This window comes from Prionailurus viverrinus, chromosome C1, assembly GCF_022837055.1.
Source record: "Prionailurus viverrinus isolate Anna chromosome C1, UM_Priviv_1.0, whole genome shotgun sequence".
In the NCBI taxonomy this organism is placed as follows: Eukaryota; Metazoa; Chordata; class Mammalia; order Carnivora; family Felidae; genus Prionailurus; species Prionailurus viverrinus.
The window spans coordinates 111070089-111085180 of NC_062568.1; the positions used below are offsets into that span (position 1 = coordinate 111070089).

At 44.0% G+C, this 15092-nt stretch overlaps 1 protein-coding gene and 2 non-coding genes across 3 annotated transcripts in view; 2 read left to right on the plus strand and 1 right to left on the minus strand.

Annotated features, from left to right (window-relative positions):
• CHD1L (chromodomain helicase DNA binding protein 1 like) overlaps positions 1-8985 on the minus strand; it is a 178439-nt gene extending 169454 nt beyond the window's left edge. Inside the window, exon 1 of the mRNA XM_047868954.1 lies at positions 8826-8985. The gene's annotated coding sequence lies outside the window, so the exon portion shown is untranslated. The remainder of the gene's footprint in view (positions 1-8825) is intronic.
• On the plus strand, positions 8332-8403 carry TRNAQ-CUG (transfer RNA glutamine (anticodon CUG)). Its single transcript has one exon. It is a non-coding gene; the product is annotated as a tRNA-Gln (tRNA).
• Positions 8986-12820: 3835 nt separating the features above from the next.
• On the plus strand, positions 12821-12894 carry TRNAN-GUU (transfer RNA asparagine (anticodon GUU)). Its single transcript has one exon. It is a non-coding gene; the product is annotated as a tRNA-Asn (tRNA).
• The last annotated feature ends 2198 nt before the right edge of the window (positions 12895-15092 follow it).

Here is a 15092-nt window from a genome sequence, read left to right on the forward strand (position 1 = left end):
TCTAGTATACAAGATAAGGCCAAGGCCTGCCTGATTTGTCTGGGAAAAATACAATGAGCCACTTTTAGCTTCACTTTATTACTTTCATAGACAGTGAAACAGAGAGTAGCCAAATGTGCCATCCTCCTGGGCCACTGTCCTATATACCAAAACATACAACACCAAAAAAAGGGGGGGGGGGGCGGCTGATAACCACAGTGTGAGCTGCAGAACACCCATTGCTAAGGAGCCAGTTCTGGACTGCAGCTGAATGATTTTATGGTCTCAGCCATACCTTGAGGTGGGGAAGGGGCAGGCAAAGCATCATATCTCACCAAAACTTGGTAGGTATTGATAGCCTATCGCATGACAGCTTATAAGGAGAAATAGAGAGGTGAGTGAAATCTTCAGGGCAACTTCTCACAAGCCTCCCATCCTCTCATGCTCTAGTGGATGAAAAGATATTCTACCAGGACTGATTCAAGCCTGTGCCTATGTGACTATGTGAAACATATAAGGTCTCCAGGGTACCATGGTGGAGCCGTTCCTCTATAAGAAACCTGGAAACCTGGAAAAATTAAGGATAATAACCTAATTTTATAGATGAAGAAACTGAGACTTGCAAAGGTTAACAAAGATGAACTTGCTAGAGCTCCCACAGGTGGTTGGTGGGAGAGCTACCTTTATAAATCCAGGAGCTTCGAGACTCCCTAGTCAGTGCTCTTCACGCGGTGCCACACAACCTCATATTAGAATGTCAGGGGCCTGCAGAATAAACAGTGTTTTCTCACTTTTAAGACAAATAAATCAGAAGATTCTTGCCCGGGGACAATATATTCTCATGGTCTCTATAGGTCTACTTTTTATGCTCGGTGAACTTTCAATCCTTAGCTGATGATATTGAACCAAGGAATACATTAAGTAATAATTAACACTCATCGCAATTATAATGTTTTTAGTAATTATATGTATAATGTTTGGCTGTTAGAGATAATCTTCACGTGAGCAGGACTTGTCTTGTCCCCCTGTCACATAGTCAATAAATATTTGTTGAATAAATAAAGTCATTATTTACATTATTAAACAACTAATTTTTACCAATATTCCTTAGTTCTAAGTGTATTCTTCACCCAATCCTTTACTGAAGCTGGAGTAAAGCAATAAAACCATGGATTGGGAAAAGACATTATTGGATTTGAATACCAGATCCACCACTTAACTAAATACGGAGGGGCGCCTGGGTGACTCGGCTGAGCGTCCGACTTTGGCTCAGATCATGATCTCGCGGTTCGTGGGTTCGAGCCCCACCTTGGGCTCTGTGCTGCTGACAGCTGGGAGCCTGGAGCCTGCTTCAGATTCTGCGTCTCCCTCTCTCTTTGCCCCTCCCCCACTCGCACTCTGTCTCTCTCTCTCTCTCTCAAAAATGAATAATAAACATTAAAAAAATTTTTTTAACCTAAATATGGAATAGTAGATAATGTCTTTAATCTTTTCAAGCCTCATTATCTCATTTTACAAAATGGAGAATATAACATTACACATTTAGATGATTATGTGTGTGAGAGACAGAAAGAGAGAGAGGGAGAGTAACCTCAATGTCTAAGTCACTCAATTAATGTGAATTCCTCGTTCTCCAATCCTTTGTGCACTGGTTGCAGACATAGGAATCACTTACACCAAGATCACACAGAGAACTTGTTAAGAATCTCAGGGCATAGGGATAAAGCACAGGAATCCCCCTTTTCCCCACAATTTCCTGGGTCACTCTTAACACAATCACTGAAGAAGCAAAGTAAATAGGTAGTTGAAAATCTGAAGAATCACCTCTTAGATGACCAGTGGATGGCTCAGCCTCTTCCTTGACATCAAGGAAAAATACTTTGAAACATGGGAATGGGGAAGAGAATAACTAGTACAAGGTTTCTTAATAAGAAAGAAGAAACGACAGCTGTTGAAATAACAAGGGGCTGGAGGAGGGAGAAAAAGAGGCACACGTATTGTTTGAGAAAGGATATTCATTATTATAATTTTATGTTTAACAAAACCTCACTACTTTCATGACACAGACTATAGAAAAGAAAAGTTCAATGACAGCTCCTTGACAGGGAAGGCTGTGCATTGGGAAGGTTCTATCTTTTGCATTATCAGAGAGTGTCAAGGCCATGGGAAAAATTAAACAAATGGGCATTTCAGGTCAGTAACTCTGGGAAATAGAGAAAAGAATCCATCATAATATCTTGATATGGTTCAATTGTAGGTTTGAATGTGAGAACAAAGCTACATTTTACTTGCCCAAAGTATCACCCACCTAAGTTTGTTAGGAGCTTAAGCCAGGCAAGCCATTTTGTGATGATTCAGGATAAAAGGACTAGCATTAGGAATTATGACATGAAAAAAAAATGATCATAAAATTATAATTTTTTTAACCCTCCAGAGAAAACACATGCTACAGGGGAAAGCAATGTCAGCTTTGTGCACTGAGAGTCCAGGGTTCTAGCATTATTTCTGCCATAGACATTGTGCAAATTGGATCAGTCACTTTACCTCAATTTTCTCAGCTATAAAATGAGGATAGTAAGTAAATGACCTCTAAGTTTCTTTTAACCCAGAATTATCCTGTGGTTTGATGAAGTTTAAACAATTCATGCCAGGCAGTGAGACAACAGAGCACAGAAGTAGAGGTTAGAGCAGCTCCAGTGCTGTGTACCAACAAAAAGTCATCTTCATAATTGTTAAATTTTCAATATCTGGTCCCTGGCACTGAAAAACAAATGAGTTGCCTCATCCTCCCCCCTGGCTGCCTCTAGATTCTGGAAAAACAGCAAAGGTCTCAGAGCTTTACAATGTCACTTGGGAAGAAATGTGAGTAAAATGAGAAAAAGGAAAGAAGAAAAATCTTGAAATAGTGATCAAATGGTAGAATTTGAAGAGTTAATTCATGACTATGCTTCTAAGCTTGGGGATGATGTTTGGATAATGTGTGAACAGGTCAGATGATAGCAGCCCGAGGCTATGGTCAGTATGGCTTGGCATTGTTTGGACCTTCAGGTGTTGAATTTTCCTGGAAATGTCCTGAAAGTCACAGAGACAAGTGAAATCTGAAGCCATGGAAAGACATAACAATGCTATACTATAGCCATGTAACCCAATTTTATGAGAAGTTTCAACTACTGTAAGAAAACGTAAAATTGACATTCAAAAAAACCTAGGAGAGGGGCGCCTGGGTGCCTCAGTCTCTTGAGTGACCTACTTCGGCTCAGGTCATGATCTGACGGTTCGTGAGTTCAAGCCCTGCAACGGGCTCTGTGCTGATAGCTCAGAGCCTGGAGCCTGCTTCGGATTCTGTGTCTCCCTCTCTCTCTGCCCTCCCCACCCCCCCCCCCCACGCTCTGTCTCTCTCTGCCTCTCAAAAATAAAGAAAACTAATAACAAAAAAAATTTTTTAAAGCCCTAGGAGAAATATAGAAGCTGTTGAAGATTACCACGAATGAGTAGGTATAGCAGTGTGTTGGGAACCAAGGAGCATGGCCTGAACTTGCAGAACTGTATGTCAGTGACCACAACTATGCAGAGAAGCCTTTTGTTCACAGGAGCTCATGGTGACAAATCCACACATTTACCTTGTCAGATCCAGGGATGCTGTCAATAGGATGCTGAAGTTAAATATAACCAAGGCAGAGTCAAAAATCTTGACCTTTTGGGAGAGTATTTTGCACAGGAATTGAAACTGTTCAACAGAAACATGAAAGCTTTGTCTGGGCTTAAGTGTATGCAAATCATGTTGCTTCTGATCCCAAAGCAAGCATAAAAATGGAAAAAGACAACTTGAAATATGTTCATTGGTCAGCTAGTCAAATAACAGAGTTTATTAGTTTGAAGGCTGAAATAAGGAGGAAATCAAATACAGCTGATCCTTGAACAACTAGGGGGTTAGGAACACTGACTCCACACACACAGTCAAAAATCTGTGTATAACCTTTGACTCCCCAAAACTTAACCTCTAAAAGCCGACTATTGGCAAGAAAGCCGTACCAGTAACATCAATAGTCAACACATATTTTGTATGTTAAATGTATTATATACTATATTCTTACAATAAAATAAGCTAGAGAAAATAAAATGGTATTAAGTAACTCATAAGGAAGAGAAAATACATTTATAGTACTTTGCATGTATCAGAAAAAATTACACATACATAGACCCATGCAGTTCAAAGGTCAACTCTACTCTCCTTAACCAGTGGAAGACATGTTGGAAACATTGTGGATCACTCATTCTTAAGGTTTCAAAAGCTAGTGCACATTAGATTTCACAACTAATTAGTTGAGTTTATTGGCCTATAACTTACTAACTGCCTAATGCTCTGTGAATGAGGCAGTTGTGTGGGGGGGGTGGTAAAAGGGAGGGGGAGAGTGAGAGAGAGAGAAGGAATGAATGAATGATTTAATGTCATTTTATCTGTATGACCCCAAGGATGAATGCTTTCAAACTCCCTATGTTAGCAAGGATGACGTACACATAATGGCTTAACTGGTACAAGTCTCAGGGTAATCACTGATCACATCCATTTGTTTTATGTGTATTTCTTGGCCATGCTGAGATTGTTGGTTATGATGGAGAATTATCCAGAGCCTTTTACTCTTATCCTATACAGTGATTCTGCTTTTCCTTACACAATGCCTTTCTACAAACTATGAATCAGAAATTGAGACTTCTGAAAGAAACATCAAGAGCCTCAGTAATAGACTGTATCTAGTATTCTTAACTATTAATAGTACAGGAAACAGACTCATGGGTACAACTTCCCAGTGTAAGTTAACACAGTGCCTCAGGTGGACATTTGTCAGGCTGTACAAGTGACTACAACTTGTAGCAAGATTCCTGCAAGGATTTTCAGAACTCTTACCCAGAAGCAGATGACTTTGCAGAAGTAGATTATGTACCCCCAAATCAACAAAACACAAATGGACCGAAACAACTGTCAAATCGCGGTTAATATTCTCTTTTTAGTGTCCACATGAGAAAACCCCTTTTCTTTTTATTATACCCTGCCTCCTCAATTTAACAGAGTCTATGTATACAAACTGGAATGAAACATTGTTTAAATGGCATTTTGCATCAACTAAATCTTTGCATTAGTGAAAAAACATTCTGTGGAAATCTCACTACAGATTATAAATGAATTCATCACCAAAAAAGTTTAAGAATGATTCTACATAAAATAATACAGATTGAATGGCCTATAAAACTACTCAGCATAAGGTAACAAGGGTTAAACATACTGGGAAGTGCCTTTATTAAGTTCCTTTACTTTCATGATCTTGTAGTTACTTATAAATATTCAATTAGAATCTTTACTCTTCCTACCAGAACATAATTAAATATATAATATTGTAACCTTGATCTTACCACAAATCTTGTTAAATTTGGTGTGCAGCCCACTCTACAGAATAAGAGCCATGCTTCACCTATAGAAATGATGCCTATGAAGTCCTCTCAGGAAAATGGCCTCTTACCTGGTGGATAGCTTATGGAATCCCAGACTTACACATACTGAAAGGCGTCCCTTCCTACAGGCCAGCAACCCTGACAAATAGGGGGCTCTCTTGGAAAGAGGACCATACAATTTTAGGTGTAGCAGGTAGATCTTGGTGGGTGTGGTTTGGATAATTATTAATCTTTATCTCCTTAAAGCTAAGAAAATAAAAGACTTTGTGTACCCCTAAAAATAAATTACAACCCCGGAGGTTTTATAAAGCTTCCAGAAAGAAGTTAACTCCCAGGCTTACTTACAACTAGTATCTTGTTATATTAACTATATATTACTATATATTAATAAGAATGTTTCTGAGCATTGGTTAACATTTTTTTTCACAGCTAGGCAAACAAAACTTGTCAAATAAGATAAAAATGTAAAACAATTGTATGGAATCAGAAAATTTCTAAGCACTCAGGAAAATGAAACCATGACTTACGGTGGAAAATTTGTCTACAGGGAGGAAGTGAGGTACAACTGACATTTTGCCTTTTTACCATTATGAATAAAAACTTACACCATGCTCCTCAGTCAAGAATATAAACACATCTAAAGCCCGAGGTAAACACAAAAGAACAGGGTCATCCTATTTAGCTTTGATCCTCCCCAAAAGATAAAAAAGTTAAACATTTCTCATAAGCCTGGACTCTCTAATGGAAACAACCTCATTATTACTTTCACATTTACTAGCTGCTATTCTATAAAGTACAGCCTTCCTTCCTCCATCTTTCAAGTATTCTACACGGATTATACTCTGTGATTACTGCATGCATATTGTATGGATTCCTTTCTTATTCAATATGTTATAATCCATTATAGTCATTATTCCTTTTGCTGTTCTAAGTTTGTGACGGTCTTCAATTTGACAGGGGAGCTCCTCAAGCTGGCTTCTTTTGACTTGTCTCGACTAATCTTAGAGCACAAAATATTCCAGGCTCACGTTGTGCTTTGATTCTCCCAACCTCAAATCAGACAAGGAGTTTACATTCCTGGAAAATTATATTTAGAAACACAGACAAGCCTTAGGGGGGGAAGGTGGTTTTGTGAACCATTTAGAGGAAAGTAAGAGGGTGGGGATAAACCCCAAACAACACGCCTATAGGTAATGCTGCTCAGTCTAAGGCCCTCTGCCCCAACTGGCTTGGGTGAGGCTCCAGCTTTATCCCTTGGGATCTTCTAAGAACTCTGCACCAGAGTTCTCTCCCCAAAGAGGCTCTCATTTCTCCCTCCCCAATTACACTGCCTCTGCATGGGCATCTGAGGCGTCTTTCTTTCATTTTTTCTTATTTTCATCCTTTCTTTTTTAAACCGAAGGAACACATTGATATATTATCTTTAAGTGACATGATAAAAGAATGCACAGGGGAAAAATTCAATTCGTCTCCTCCACACTAATTTCCCCAAGAATAACTACTGGTAACAGGATACACACTACAGTTCTGGCTCATTTATAATTCCCCCACTGAATCTGACTAGCATACTTCATTCAGTCTAAGGGGTGAAACCTTTTTTCTCTTTTCTCACACAAAGCGTCCACCCTCCCCTCCCTCGCTCAGGGGTGATGAATGTCCGGGTTCTCAGATGTTAGGTCGCGCAAAGATGGTGGCAGGAGGGCTTTGGCCGAGTCTCTGGGCCACAGGAAATTTAAAAAGTGGAGGGCTGGCTGCGGAAGGCTGGGGGTTCTATGATTCAGTCTTTTGCCTGGCAATGATCCCCGGGTTCCAACTGGGAGGACTATCCTGTCCTAAACACTAAGTGGTTTTTGTTTTTTTTTTTAAACCCGCTTGTAGCCAGGAGAGAGAAGCATACCTGTTTTCTTCTCTATACATCTATTTTAGTCGGTGGTTTGTCGGACTTTTTATTTTCGAGGTCCTGAGTAGCCTCGTTCTGTGAATTTTCTGGCATCTCCGGCCCCTGCAGCTTCCGGCCCGGCGTGAAGCTCTGTGGCCACACGGGGGCGATACGACGACCCATGGCTTTCCCCCGCCCGCGCCATAGAGAACCCGTGCTCCAGGTTCAACTTGGCGGGATTTGATCAGCCAGCCGTGAGCTGCGCCGGACCCCAGGTTCTTTGCTTTGGAGTCGCCCCAGCCCCGGGATGGTCTCGAGCCGGCTGAAGGCCCACGCTGCCCAGACCTAGAGCGCTGGCTGGGGACGCTCCACTGCTCGGGGTGTCCGGCAAAGACCCTAAAGTGTCCTGAGCCGAGAAGCAGTCGAGCTTCTGGCGTCCATGGAAAACGTTCCCTCTGCTTCCTGTCAGACCGTGGCAACCTTTCCCAGTGTTCCGATAGCCGGCGCTGTGTGCCGGGGCGGGAGCGGGGAAAGTGAGGTAGCGAAGGAGGTGAAGCAAGCGGGAAAGCTGAGAAGACAGCGAGGAACGCGGGGAGGAGAGGGGATCAGGAACAGAATCAGGGGTTGGAGCCCCAGGACGCCCCACGTCCGGTTCGAGGAGCACCGGGGTTCCCGGGGCAGTGGGAAGAAGACAACAGCAAAGCAAAGGAAGGGAACACTTTTTTCTGGCAGGAAACTGGTAATTCAGGCAGAGCAGGTGCACTCGGGGGAGGCCCCCAAAGCCCATCCCTCTCGCTGATTCCACCCCCTTCCCCCCCCCCCCCCGCAAGGGACCCGATCTCGGTCCCCGACACGCTAGCCGACAGAGCGGCCGCAGAACGTGGCCCGGGGCGACCCCTGGCGGGCGGGGGAGCAGAGCTCGGACCCCCGAGGCGAGCAGAGCCCGGCAGGAGGCGCGGCCGGGAACGCCGGTCGGAGGAAGGGCCTCCGCACACCTCGGAGAGGCAGCCGGTCGCGTCCCCGGCGGTTCCATGGTGTAATGGTGAGCACTCTGGACTCTGAATCCAGCGATCCGAGTTCAAGTCTCGGTGGAACCTGTCCCTTTGGGCCGAGCCGCGGCCACCTTTTACTCTCCGCTCCAAGGCCCCGCGAGGAGGAGCACGAGCCTTCCCGCTCCCGCTGCCCTCGGGCCGGGGAGGGAAACTCCGGGGACCACGCGCGCCGCTGCCGCTCCCGCTCCCGCCGCCGCGTCCCCCGCGCTCCGCCGCCGCCTCCGGACTCGGGGACCAACGAGCCCGGTTCCCAGAGCGGCGCGCCCCGCACAAGCATTGCAGCCACGGCGAGGAGACCCGGCCAGCGCCGCCCCTCGTCGGGCTCACCCTCGGACCTCGGGGTGAAAGCCACCGGCCGCGGCCACTGAATCCTGCACCGCGAAGCACGTCGCGCGGCGCGTCCCGTACTGGCACCGATCGGCCTGCTCCCGTAGAGGGCAACTTACGTGCGAAACGGCGTGTCTTACCTCAGCCGGGCGGTGGTGACACTGAAGTTTCGGGTCGTGGGTTCTAGCAGAAGGTCGGGTGCCATTTCATTTCAGTTTCCGCGGCTCCTTTCCTACCACCTACCAGAAGAGTCCAGAGTCTGCTGAGGCCAGTGGGGGTCGCAGTTGTCCTGAAATACGTGCTTCAGTCCGTGGCCCTCGTGCGGAAAACCCTCAACTCTGCCCAAAAGGGAGATTCTGGCCGGGGATTCTTGGTCCCTGACCCGCCGCCTCCCACGCGGCTCCCCCTTCTTCCTGCCTGGATCTACTCCAAGAAGACACCATAGGAAAAGAAGGCCGTTGTGTTTTCATTCTATTCAGAGTCTTTGTAGTTTTAAAGTTTTTTGTAGATATAAACAGATTCTCATTTTGGTGGCCTGGAATGGCCGAGAGAGAGAGAGAGAGAGAGAGAGACCTTAAAAGAACTAAAAATACTTTTGTAAAAGTAGCATAAAGGTATAGGAATAACACTACCCAACTTTAAGACTTACTATAAAGCTACAGTTAGGGATATATTGTGAATAAGCAAAGGGTAGACAAACAGACCAATTAAATAGAATGGAGAGTCCAGAAATAGGACTACGGAAATATGTCCAATTGATTGTTGATGAAGGTGTAAAAGCAATTTGATGAAGACTTTTTTCTTTTCAACAAATTGTGTTGGAATAATTGGACATCTAGATGAATGAAACTTCCACCTACACTACAGTTTATACAAGAACTAACTCACAATGGAGCACAGACTAAATGTAAAATGTAAAACTCAAAAATTTATAGAAGGAAGTCTTCATGACCTGGGGTTAGGCAGTGTTCTTAGATATGTCACCAAAAATTCTATCCAGTCAAAGAAAAAAAATCAATAAATTGTATTTCATTGAAATTAATAATGTTTGTTTAAAAAAATAGCTGAGAGAATGGACAGTTACAGATTGAGAGAATAAAAATCAACAAATCACAAAGATGACAAAAAGGTTGGCGACAAGATGTATAAAGAAATCTTGGGGAAGGAAAAAAAAAAAAGAGGTTAGAGTGGGAGAGAGCCAAAGCATAAGAGACTGTTAAAAACTGAGAACAAACTGAGGGTTGATGGGGGGTGGGAGGGAGGAGAAGGTGGGTGATGGGTATTGAGGAGGGCACCTTTTGGGATGAGCACTGGGTGTTGTATGGAAACCAATTTGACAATAAATTTCATATATTAAAAAAATCTTAAAATTAACAAGGAAACAATAACAACAACAACAACAAAAAGGCAAAAGATAGGAACAGACACTTCCCTAGAGGATATAAGCACATGAACATCATTAGACATTAGGGAAATGCAAATTGAAACATAATGAGATACCAATATACACCTGCTAGAATGACAGTACCAAGTGTCTAAGATAAGAAGTAAGCAGAATTTTCATATGCTGCTTGTGAGAATACAAAATGGCACAGCTACCCTGGAAAAGATTTGGCAGTTTCTCATAAAGTTAAGCATATAAGTACTATATAATCTAGTAAACACAATCCCAGCAATCTGCCTTGAAGAAATGAAAATTTATGTTCACAGAAAAACCTGTACAGGAATTCTCATAGGCTTTATTTGTAAGAGCTGAAAGTACAATCATCGAATATCTTTCAAGGGATTAATTGATAGACAAAACAGTGGTTCACCCACTGGATGGAATACCCAACAATAAAAAGGAATTCTTGATGTATACAACAACTTAAAGAAATCCCTAAGTCACTGTGCTGAGTAAAAGAAGCCAGTCTCAAACGGCTACATACTATATACTTCCATTCTTAGGACATTCTCAAAAAGACAGAACTATAGTGATGAACAGATCAGTGATCCCAAGGGCTTATGTTTGCCGGGGAGATGTGACTGTAACACTGTAACAAGATAGCACTAAGATTTTTGGTGAGATGAAATTTATGTATTCTAATTATGGAGAATTTGTACCAAAAGAAAAAGGCAGTTTCACTGTATGATAATTGAGACAGCAGAAACCATACATTACGGACTGAACAAACTAGATGATGAAAAGCTGGGATGTCTTCTACTTAATAGTAGGTCGGTTGCCTAACCTTCTCCTAAGAATTCGTTTCCCAACCATGCTGGATGCTTTTCTTCAGAGTCTGACGCATAAATTAAAGTTAGTGGTTCCAGATGCACGCTTTTTCCTTTCTCGCAGCCCGTCAGGCCCTTTTGCAGTCTTTGCCTTGCCCCTTGGGGGGCGAGGGCGGGAGCCGGGATAGGGATGCGGAATGCGGGCGCTGCAGATTTTGGCTCGCGGCGACCTGCGGCCTTACCCCAGGTTAGGCGGGTGGAGGGCTCAGGCTGGGAGCACCGCCACGGGGACCTCGAGAGCCCGATCTAACTGCCGACGGTCACCAGTTTCAAAGCGGGAAATCCGCACCATATCTCCGGCTTTACTGGGGGGTTGTTTAAAGAGGAAAATAGCGAGTTAGACAACGTCACAACTCGGATTCAAGCCAAGGTTACTAGGGTCGCATCGCGGAGTACTAACCACTAACCATCACCGCACGCCACCGACTGGGTGTGCTGTGGTTGAGGGCTATTAATTGACCTCAATAGCCGCAACGTTTTCTAACTGGTTTTTCTTTCAGCCGCTAGTGTTGGTGCCTCTCAGCTTTCTTTTCACTCCTGTCCTCCCTTTGCCCTTTCTTCCTTGCTCTCCAGACTGCCACCCGCTTTCTTCTCTTCAGCTTTCCTCGTTCACCTTTCTCCCTGCGCCCACCGGCGTCCCCTAGGCTGAGGCCGCCGCACCTTCCAGGGTGGGGAACTCAGTGACATTCTAGGTTGTGTCCTCTAGACGTTTCCACGATCGGGACCTTGACCTGGTTCTAAAACAGCTTCGAGTATAAAGATTTTAAAGAATGGCTGCCTTTCACGTCTTCCCATTCGGGGTATTCTCCAAAACTAAAACTGACAGTGCAAGGTGAAATTCTTGGTGCCTTTCGTGTCCCTGCCAGGCAATGTTGTAAGCGAGGGACTGCACCGTGAGCAAACCCAAGGTCCCTGCCCCATGGAGTCTACATCAGGGGCATCCCGGGAGGGCAGGGGGTGCGCAGCGCGGTGGAGGCACCGCCGATTCTGGTGCTTCGCGAGCGCGCCCGCCGGTCAGGATCCGCGGCGATTCGTGGACAGATGAAGTGAAGCAAAGAACTGGAAAATGGATGACGTCAGACCGAGAGGCTGCGGTTGTCACCTGGGGGCCTGTTGTTCGACCGTCGGAGTTCTGCACTCATTCGGAGCTCCATGTCTGTATACCCACATTTAACTGGCCACACGACTCCGGGCCTCAATGTGCCTGCGCCCTCAGGCTTCTGTGCCCTAGCTAGGGGATAAAGACAACTTCTCTGTAAGTTTGTACAATGAGGTGATTATGTATAATATACTCCTCCCCCTCCCCAGTTTTTTATTTAAAAAACAAAAACACCCTTTTTTACATTTATTTATTTTTGACAGAGCACAAGTGGGGCAGGGAGAGGAGACGCGAATCCGAAGCAGGTTCCAGGCTCCGAGGTCAGCACAGAGCCCCATGAGGGGCTTGAACTCACAAACCACGAGATCATGACCCTAGCTGAAGTCGGCTGCTCAACCAACTGAGCCACCCAGGCGCCCCCCTCCCCGGTTTTATTGAGATTGAAATGAGATACAGTTCTGTAGAAGTTTAAGATGTACAGCATAATGACCTGACTTCCATATATCGTGAAATTTGGTGAACATCTATCATCTCATACAGATACAAAATTTTTTAAATGTATTTTTTCCTTTTGATAAGAACTCTTAACTATTTAATAAGAACTTTCAAGTATACCATACAGCAGGGTTAACTAGAGATATCATGTGCATTATATCTATTCATTTATCTGATGATTGGAAATCCTAAGATTCTGACCACGAGCGTCAGACTATTATGTATATAATACAATTGACTCACAACAACCCACAGCCACCTCCATCGGGTGTCTCTGTGGCGCAATCGGTTAGCGCGTTCGGCTGTTAACCGAAAGGTTGGTGGTTCGAGCCCACCCAGGGACGCTTGTGTTTCTGGCGACATTGCCTTTCCTCTTTCTACTCGGGATATTGAATTCATGGCCCTGGTCCTCAGGCACCACAAGCAAAAAGTGCCCCTTTGGGAGCAAAGTTTTGGGGCTCCAGAGCATACCTAATCTACACCGGCAATCCATCTTCCCTACTTTTCTGAGGCTGGTTTTTACAGCTTAGCATATTTGGAATATTATAAATCCCTCAAATGAAGAACAAGAGAACCTGAGGTGCATGATCTGGATGGGAAACCTAACTTGTGCAAAAAAGTTACTTGACTTTTCTGTGCCTCCATTTTTACATGTAAAATGAGCCAAATGGAGTACTTGGGTTGTCCAAAGTTTAGATGTGTAGGGAAAGCAGGTAGCCAGTTTCTCTCACGTAGCAAATGTTTCAGTACAGATTAGCTCTTACTAGTGCCATTGCCATCAGTGTTTTTGTTACCCGCACTGTTCATTTTAGTTAATATCCTTCTTGATGTAAATAAGTCATTACTCAAACAGTCTCTAACTGATGGTCATGCAATTGGTTCTAACACTTATTATCACAAATACTACTGCAGGGAGGGGCACCTGGGTGGCTCAGTCGGTTAAGCGTCCGACTTCGCTCAGGTCGTGATCTCATGGTTTGTGAGTTGGAGCCCGGCGTCAGTCTCTGTGCTGACAGCTCGGAGCCTAGAACCTGCTTTGGATTCTATGACTCCTTCTTTCTCTGCCACCCCCCTAACTTGTGCTCTGTCTCTCAAAAAGTAAATAAATGTAAAAAAAAAAATGCTACTGCAGGAAACAGCGTTACACAAATATGTCATCACTTGTTTTCCTCTCTACAGAGTCCCAGAAATGGAACTGCCAGATCAAAATATTTGCACATTTCTAATTTTGCTAATTCCTGCCTAGTTACCCTGAAGAGAAAATGTAGTCGGTCATATTCCCTGTGTTTTATGAGAACATTCTTTTCTCCACTGTTTTGCCAAAATTGGATAGTAATTACCTACCATTTCTTTTGAACCTATTTTTGCTAACATTTTTATAGACCTCGAGTGGGAAGGCGTTCTGTGCATGACACCAAACCCAGAATACTTCAATGAAAAGAGCTATTAATATGACTATATATACACTTATATTCAGGGTACAAACAATAAACTTTAAATTTACATACATGTACATATGTGGCAAAAGAATTATTTTGTGTTTGGGACATAGCTTTATCAAAGTTATATATACTCGTAAGTTTATTTAGAAAAACAGCAATTCTCCTTTACTACTCTTTGACTTTTAAATTGTAGACGTTATCTCTCTTTCACATACTCCTCCATCAACACCCACACACCCAACACACCTCCCCTGGCCTTATCCTCCAATATATTTGTATCATAATTTGATGGGTCAATTATTATATTATTTAAACTGTGTAAACTTTATATTCAGTTGAGCCACGTAGGATACAAATAGCAGGAACAAAAGACCAGTGTCTTCAGGGGCTCTTTTTCTTTCAACTTTTTCCATGTTTACTTACTTATTTTGAGAGAGAAAGAGAGAGAGATAGCACCAACAGGGGAGGGGCAGAGAGAGAGGGAGAGAGAGAGAGAATCTCAGCTAGGTTCTGCACTGTCAGGGCAGAACCCAACATGAGGCTGGAACTCACCAACCAAGAGATCATGACCTGAGCTGAAACCAAGGGTCCCACACTTAATGGGACTGAGCCACTCAGGCACCCCAAGGACTCTTTTTTTAGTGGATTAAGCTGAAGTTTATTTACTCTTTGGTCAAGCACCCTCCCCGCCCCCCCTTTTCATATTCCAGGCAAGTACAGGATCTAGGTCTGATTGGCTCAGCTTGGGTCAATGCCCTCTCCTGGAGCAAACGAAGGCAGAGGACCTTCATGAACAGTACCAGGAAGACGTTACCCAAAGAAAGAGCAATAATTCCAAGAACAAAAGAAGAAAAATGCTGGGGTGCTGGGTAGGTAACAGCAAAGACAAGAAGAAAACTGTATCACTCTGCAATGGGTATATGTAGCAGAATACAGATCCAGGGTGAGGGGAAGGAGTTTTGAGAGATGTAAGCCTTGGGTATGCTGTATGGACTGAAGTCACACACACACCTATGTGGGGCTGCCGAGGGGCGGGGAGCTGAGTAGCATCTGCCTGTCCTAACCCAAGGAGACTGGTGAGGGGCTGTCCTGGTCACTCA